Source organism: Anopheles aquasalis, chromosome 3 (assembly GCF_943734665.1).
Source record: "Anopheles aquasalis chromosome 3, idAnoAquaMG_Q_19, whole genome shotgun sequence".
Lineage (NCBI taxonomy): Eukaryota > Metazoa > Arthropoda > Insecta > Diptera > Culicidae > Anopheles > Anopheles aquasalis.
In genome coordinates, this window is record NC_064878.1 from 13,101,501 (window position 1) to 13,107,500 (window position 6,000).

At 49.0% G+C, this 6,000-nt stretch overlaps 3 protein-coding genes across 5 annotated transcripts in view; all 3 read right to left on the minus strand.

The window, feature by feature from the left end:
• Nucleotides 1–5,047, minus strand: part of LOC126576223 (armadillo repeat protein deleted in velo-cardio-facial syndrome homolog) — a 38,406-nt gene extending 33,359 nt beyond the window's left edge. Inside the window, exon 1 of one of the 2 annotated variants that reach the window (XM_050237412.1) lies at nucleotides 4,648–5,047. The gene's annotated coding sequence lies outside the window, so the exon portion shown is untranslated. Of the gene's footprint in view, nucleotides 1–2,807; nucleotides 3,069–4,647 lie in introns of those variants that run through there. The other variant, XM_050237413.1, reaches the window with a different exon arrangement.
• The window catches only part of LOC126576276 (peroxisome biogenesis factor 2), a 170,745-nt gene that overhangs the window by 119,220 nt on the left and 45,525 nt on the right, over nucleotides 1–6,000 (minus strand). The window lies entirely within an intron of this gene.
• Nucleotides 5,357–6,000, minus strand: part of LOC126576218 (polyamine-transporting ATPase 13A2) — a 17,861-nt gene continuing 17,217 nt past the window's right edge. For both annotated transcript variants that reach the window (XM_050237402.1, XM_050237401.1), the window contains one exon: nucleotides 5,357–6,000. This exon is cut by the window's right edge and continues 5,116 nt beyond it. The gene's annotated coding sequence lies outside the window, so the exon portion shown is untranslated.

Here is a 6,000-nt window from a genome sequence, read left to right on the forward strand (position 1 = left end):
CAAGGATATCCAATTACAGCTGGAAGAGCAAGAGGTCGTCCCGGCGGGGATTCCGGTTGTTTGTCAGAGGCCAGACGGTGGCGGGTGGCCCCTTACCGATGTGCTGGTGTGCTCGAGCGCGATCATCGGAATCATGTTTGTTGTTCAATTGAACGACACAACAACAACGAAAACGAGGCGACGACGCCGTAAGGGGGTGAGTCAGTTCCACTTTGCAATCCTCACGTTACAACCCCCAACCGCAGCTACCTCCAACTCCCACGCACCCATCCCCTTATCATCGTTATCGGGTGCGATGTCTTGCTTTTCTTTCTTACTGTTTTCTTTTTTATCGCAACCGCTCGATTTGACTTCTTCCAACAAATCGTCTTGTGGAAGGACTGTCGGGCGTATGGGTGACATACGATCTGCTGCCACCGTTCGATTGCAATTTTGCTTCGTTTCTGATAAGGGGCTATAACCGTTTCCGGCTGTCACGGGGTGCCTCAGGATGGCAGTGGTGACCGCACGTGAGTGTCAAGTGACACAGGCGTGTGGTGGATGTCACCATCTATTCTTTGTTTTTGCGAATCAATATCAATATCAATTTAGCATTAGTGACAAAAGGGAATAAAGCATTGATCGTGACTGATGGTTGTATGGTCGTGAAAGGATGTATCGTCTGTTTCAAGCCATCGCCATGGCATACTTAACTGCAGTTCGCACTAGAACTGAGCTCTAAATTTACTTTCTCAAACTAAATCCCCTCCATGACAACCGGCTGCGACTTTTACGGAAAATTGGTACACATTTCATTGCAGCGAAAATCCCTTATCAAAAACATGCACACAAATAATGAATGATCTACTTGAATCTTTAAATCCTCCTGCAATGCAATGCATTGTCGGCTGGGGCAACCCCGCGAACCGACGCATTTTGTCACGGATTTCCGCTGCTTGTTCGACAAAGTATCACAAAAAAAGGAGGACTAATTCCCGGCAAGCTAAGACCATGAAAGAAAAGCGCGCTTTCCCCGGGGCGGCGCGTGCAAACCGGGAATCAAATCGATTATGGACGATCGGCCTCCTTGTGCTGGTCTGGTCAGGTCAGGGCAGGTCCGGTTCGGTTCGGTTCGGATCGGTGTGGTGCGGTGGGGTGTACGCCACACCGCCTTGTGACGCCCGTCACTAATTTGCGGTTGTGCTGCCCGCCCCCCCCCCCCCCCCCCCGGACGAAGGCGGAGAAAAGCGCGGAGAAAGTAGCAAATTAGTTCTTCCTGTTTTCCTCCGCTATTCCAGCGGGTTTTCCATTCGCGATGTGTTGACTGTGCATGACTTTTCTTTTCGCTTTGCGAGAAAAGTCCCGGCCCCGTCCCTTCCACCGGAGGTTACGGTTTATTTTCACGATCCGACGCTGGTGACGCTGGTAAACCGTCTGGTCTAAACAAACTCCTAACTCCTGCTAGCTAACCAAGTAGGCCGCGTGCAGTGACCCGTTTCGAATGGGGTTTGTTTATGAACGCCATGAGTCACTCGTGGTCTGCCGGGCCTCCCAGGGAGGGATGGGGTGTGGTAGTCGGCAGTTGACACTTACAGCGTGCCACCATTGACCATTAGAATATTGGCGTGCTAAAAAGTTATTGTCGGGGCGCTAATTTGCGCTGAACACCGATTGTCGCTAATTTGCTTTTCAGGCCACTAATGCGCGTCGCCTCCTAATGCGCAATGGTCGTTGAGGAGCCATGGTGTACTGCGAGATCCAGTTTTTTTGCATAAATTTCCGTAACACAGCAGCATCCTCATCGGGAGGGTGTGCCCTGGTCTGGCCCTCCTTAAATAATAAAAAAAAACGAAAATGTTTCTCGACGTTGGAGAAGATGGTTGGATCATCATGTGCTAGTGGACTGGAGCCTTATCTTTCCGTGGTCCCCACAAATCCCCAATCAAAAATTTACGTTCGCTGAGTGAGTGAGTAAAAGCACTCATCGTGAAAAACCGGTCGGACCGTTTTTCTCAGCTCACCTCGATTCTCGCTCACTATGAACCTTGCGCACACACATCCGGGATATTTTTTCCTACCCCCAAGCCCACCCGATTTTCCATTTTCACCCATTTTCCACAACCACACACATACACACAAAGGCACACATATGCACAGACACGCATACGCAGGGAGAGAGAACTCTTCCCTTTTCTGAGAATGTCCTGAACCAAGAATTAGTGTACGGCTGGAGATGAAAATCACTTCCTGGGCACATCTTACGCAAACGTCGCATATCCTTGGTGGCAGGCAGGGTAGCTTCTCAGCACTCGGCAACACTACTACGGCTCACTCACTCCACTAAATCTGCCACTCCCCGGCTGCTTACGATAGAGTGTAGTAGCCATAGTAACCTAGATTCCACCGAGCGGTGCTTCCAGCGATAGGTGCTGGTCAACCTTCCGGGTGTGCCAGCGAATCTCGAGCTACATCTTCAGCAAGAACACTCCAACCTTTGGTCACCTACACTCCTGGCCTATCCAGCAACGATGGTTTGCTACACGCCGCACCCTTCTCGGATAGAACATAATTCTTCTCACGCCCGCAACTCTGCGGCTCATGCTAACCTCCACTACCACCACCACCACCGTTACCATTCACCGGCCAGGGCTCTTGCGTTAGCGAGGGTGGAAGTGCAAAGTGCACACCGGAGCACAGGGGGCACACACGCGCAGACACACGACGCACATCGGGGGTGCACAAAATGCGAGATACTTTTCTTCCTCTTCTCTTCTCGCTGATTTTCTTCTTCACCTCGACGAATCGGGACAGGGACTCTTAATACACACCTTTTGCCTTCTCGGACACTACTGCACCACCCAACTATCCACTCTTCTTCACGCCTACAGGCCAGCGGCCACCGGGAAGCAAATCCGATATCTCGTCCACCGTCACACCAACTTCTTCGCCGCCTTGGCGGTGGCTACTTCGATCAGGTCGCCGCAGTTTGGGCTGGCTGCTGCGACATACAATCACCAATTCCACCACCCAATGCCCAATGTTTGCAGCGCTTTACACTAAACTCCGCTCACACCCCGGCGTACCGGCCACCGTCGCGAACATTTGTGGAAACGCGGGACGAGCTCTGCAGGTGCGGCCCATCTTCACTATGTGACAATCGCGACGAGAAAAGTGAGGAGACAATCTCTCCACCGTTGTGGAATCGCTCTCTTTGGATATTTCTCTCGATGGGGCTCTCTCCTTTTTTATGCTTTTTTATGCGTAACGTTGGATGCGTGAAGGCCCCGTTTGTTGCTAAAAATGTGACGGTTCACACTGGATGCGCGGGTTGCGGCGTCGGCCGTTGCCTTTCGATGCTCCTCTTTCGTCGAGATTTGCTGAAAATCATTTTCGATTCTGTATCTTTGCTGTCGTTTCTGCAAAGTTGGTGCTTTACGGTAGAATAAAGTATCATGAGAAGGATGATAAAAATTCTGCTTGTTTTGTATAACTGAAATAGGATTTGATATTTCGTTAAAAGTTTGTTGATGCATTTAAACATCGACTAGTTTCCTGTAAAACCCGTCTATGGTCACAATCAACATAGTAATATCTAAGTAACGTAAGCGCTATATCTTGTTTAAAAAAACAGAAAACATGTAATACAAAGGGTAAATTCCATCATTTTGCATCATAAACTACTTGAATTCCGTGATATGTGCGCACTGCATCGTTGCATCGAATGCGCTCGGCGTTGGTGACCAGTCTGACCGCAGACGTACGCAAGCGACACGTGACGCACGCATCCGCATTCAGTGTGCTGCTGCGTTTAATCTCTCCTTCGATCGCTCTCTCTCTCTCTCCAGCCTCTCTGCACGGTGTGACGTCGAAAGTGATGCTGATGAGCAGCAGCAGCAGCAGCAGCAGCAGCAGGAAGAGGAGGAGGATGAGGAGGAGTAGGAGGAACAGGAGAAGGACATCCACTCCGATTTGTCCCACATATTTGTTGTTGGCCCAGCCATGAGGGCTGGATGCGGCAAATTGTAAAACGCGTTGATCGTTGTTTGCCGGACCTGCCGGTACCGGGTTACTATTCGAACCTCGCTCTTTGCTGTTTGTTGCTAGTGCACTCTCCATCGCTTGTTAGGACAACCCAGAGCAATCTTTGCGAAGGAGATGATCCAGGCATTTCGAAGATTGCTTTAATTGCATGCAAAGCATCGCTTGGTAACGCTGGATATCACATGAAACAAAGATTAGAGACGATTTAGCTCAAATTGAACCGATAAATCCCCACTCAACAGAGTACGCAAGGAGGCTCATCAATAAATTATGTTTTTTTTTTGCTTTCCTCTTGCCCATCCACCAGCATCACCTTTCTCTCCCAACCAAACATCGAGAGAGGGCCAAAGAAGAAGAGGAAGAAGGCGGATGCGTTGTCACACCACTTGGCGGCCGCCACCACCTTCGCCACCGCCTCCACCACGCCGTCATCGACGTCACGGACGACGCATTTGACACTGCCCCGACCCGGCGCAATCTTCGAGACCGGATTTTCCGGGGACACACGTTCGGTACGGAGGAGGAGGAGGAAATCTTGATAGTTGTGCATTAAAGGACACTTTATCTAGGGAAGCGAGAGAGAAAAACACGCCACAAAACAAAAAAAATACAAACAAACACACTCACCCCTCTCCTCAGCCTTTCTCTTTTCGACTCGTGGATCGCTCGCTTCTTCTTCCCGCTCGCTCGCTCTCACTCGTTCACTCTCTCTCTCGCTCGCACTTCTTCTTCTTTTCAATCAGAGCGTTCCACCGCACGCACGCTCCACTCCACTCCGCCCAACCGACCGACCAACCAACCAACCAACCAACTCAGCAGCCGAGCTCAATCTTTTCCACTTTTCGAGATTTACAACACAAATTTCACAACGGAAACGCACCGCTGATCGTTAAAATTCACATGCACCGTGTGGTCACCGGTTGGTGCTAACGATTGGACACAATTTTTGCCACACCCGAAACCGCTTGGATGGATAAAATTCACAAAAATCCACACGAAAGTCCCACCGCACCTCTCGACCGATCCGATTTTCTTGAAGCGAGAAAAACAACCTCTCTCTCTCTCACTCACTCTCTCGGCGAGGTGTGTCAATTAACCAGAACAAGACAATCCGAACAAAATGGCTCGCGACTGACAGGAAAAAAATGACAGTCAGTGTAGTTATTTCGGTTTACATCAGGGATTTAATTCGGCCTCAACTGCCGCAGAACCACTGGACTTGTACACTAAAATTATGGAGTCTTCAAATGAGGAAGAAGTTGAAGAGGCGCAGGTGCCGAACTCACTCTTTTCTAATTTTCAATGTTCGAAATAAACAAATATAGACCGGTACAAGTGTGTTCTCGTTAAGAATCGATTTATTTATCATTCCAGCTAACCAGCACTAGATCCGACTACATACAGTCTATATACAATCACACAAAACCAGTTCCCGGGCATGCTGCTGCCATTTTCCTCCTCGCGACCATCCCATATGTTATACATATGTGCACCAGCAGCCCACCTGTTCAAACCTTTGGAAACGGAACATGGTGGATTAACAACCGAATGGCTTTGTCAAACAAAATGCGTGCTTAGAACCCGTTCGTTGATTTACAATCAATCGGACAATGGTTCCCGGCTGTCTAGAATGTTGTTCGGTTCTGTAAACGGCAGCACCATGCGTGGTAGTTTACTCAACGCTTAGCGGAAGGGTTTCTTTTTGTTTCTGGCTTTTTTCTTTGTGAAATAATAAACGTTTATAACGGGGCGTATTGTACAAATCATTGCATTTATAACCGCAAATATGTCTATACCAAACTCAATTCCACTAGTGACACTCGCGTTCGCAAAAATACTAATAAGGACTATTTGGCGCTGGCCATTGGTTTTGAACGGCTTATGATTTAAGAGGGGAAAGAACGGTTGACTGCATAACCTAATGCCCAGCACAGGGTGCCAGGGTGCTAGGAATATTTAAGTAGTAAATACGTATCAAAA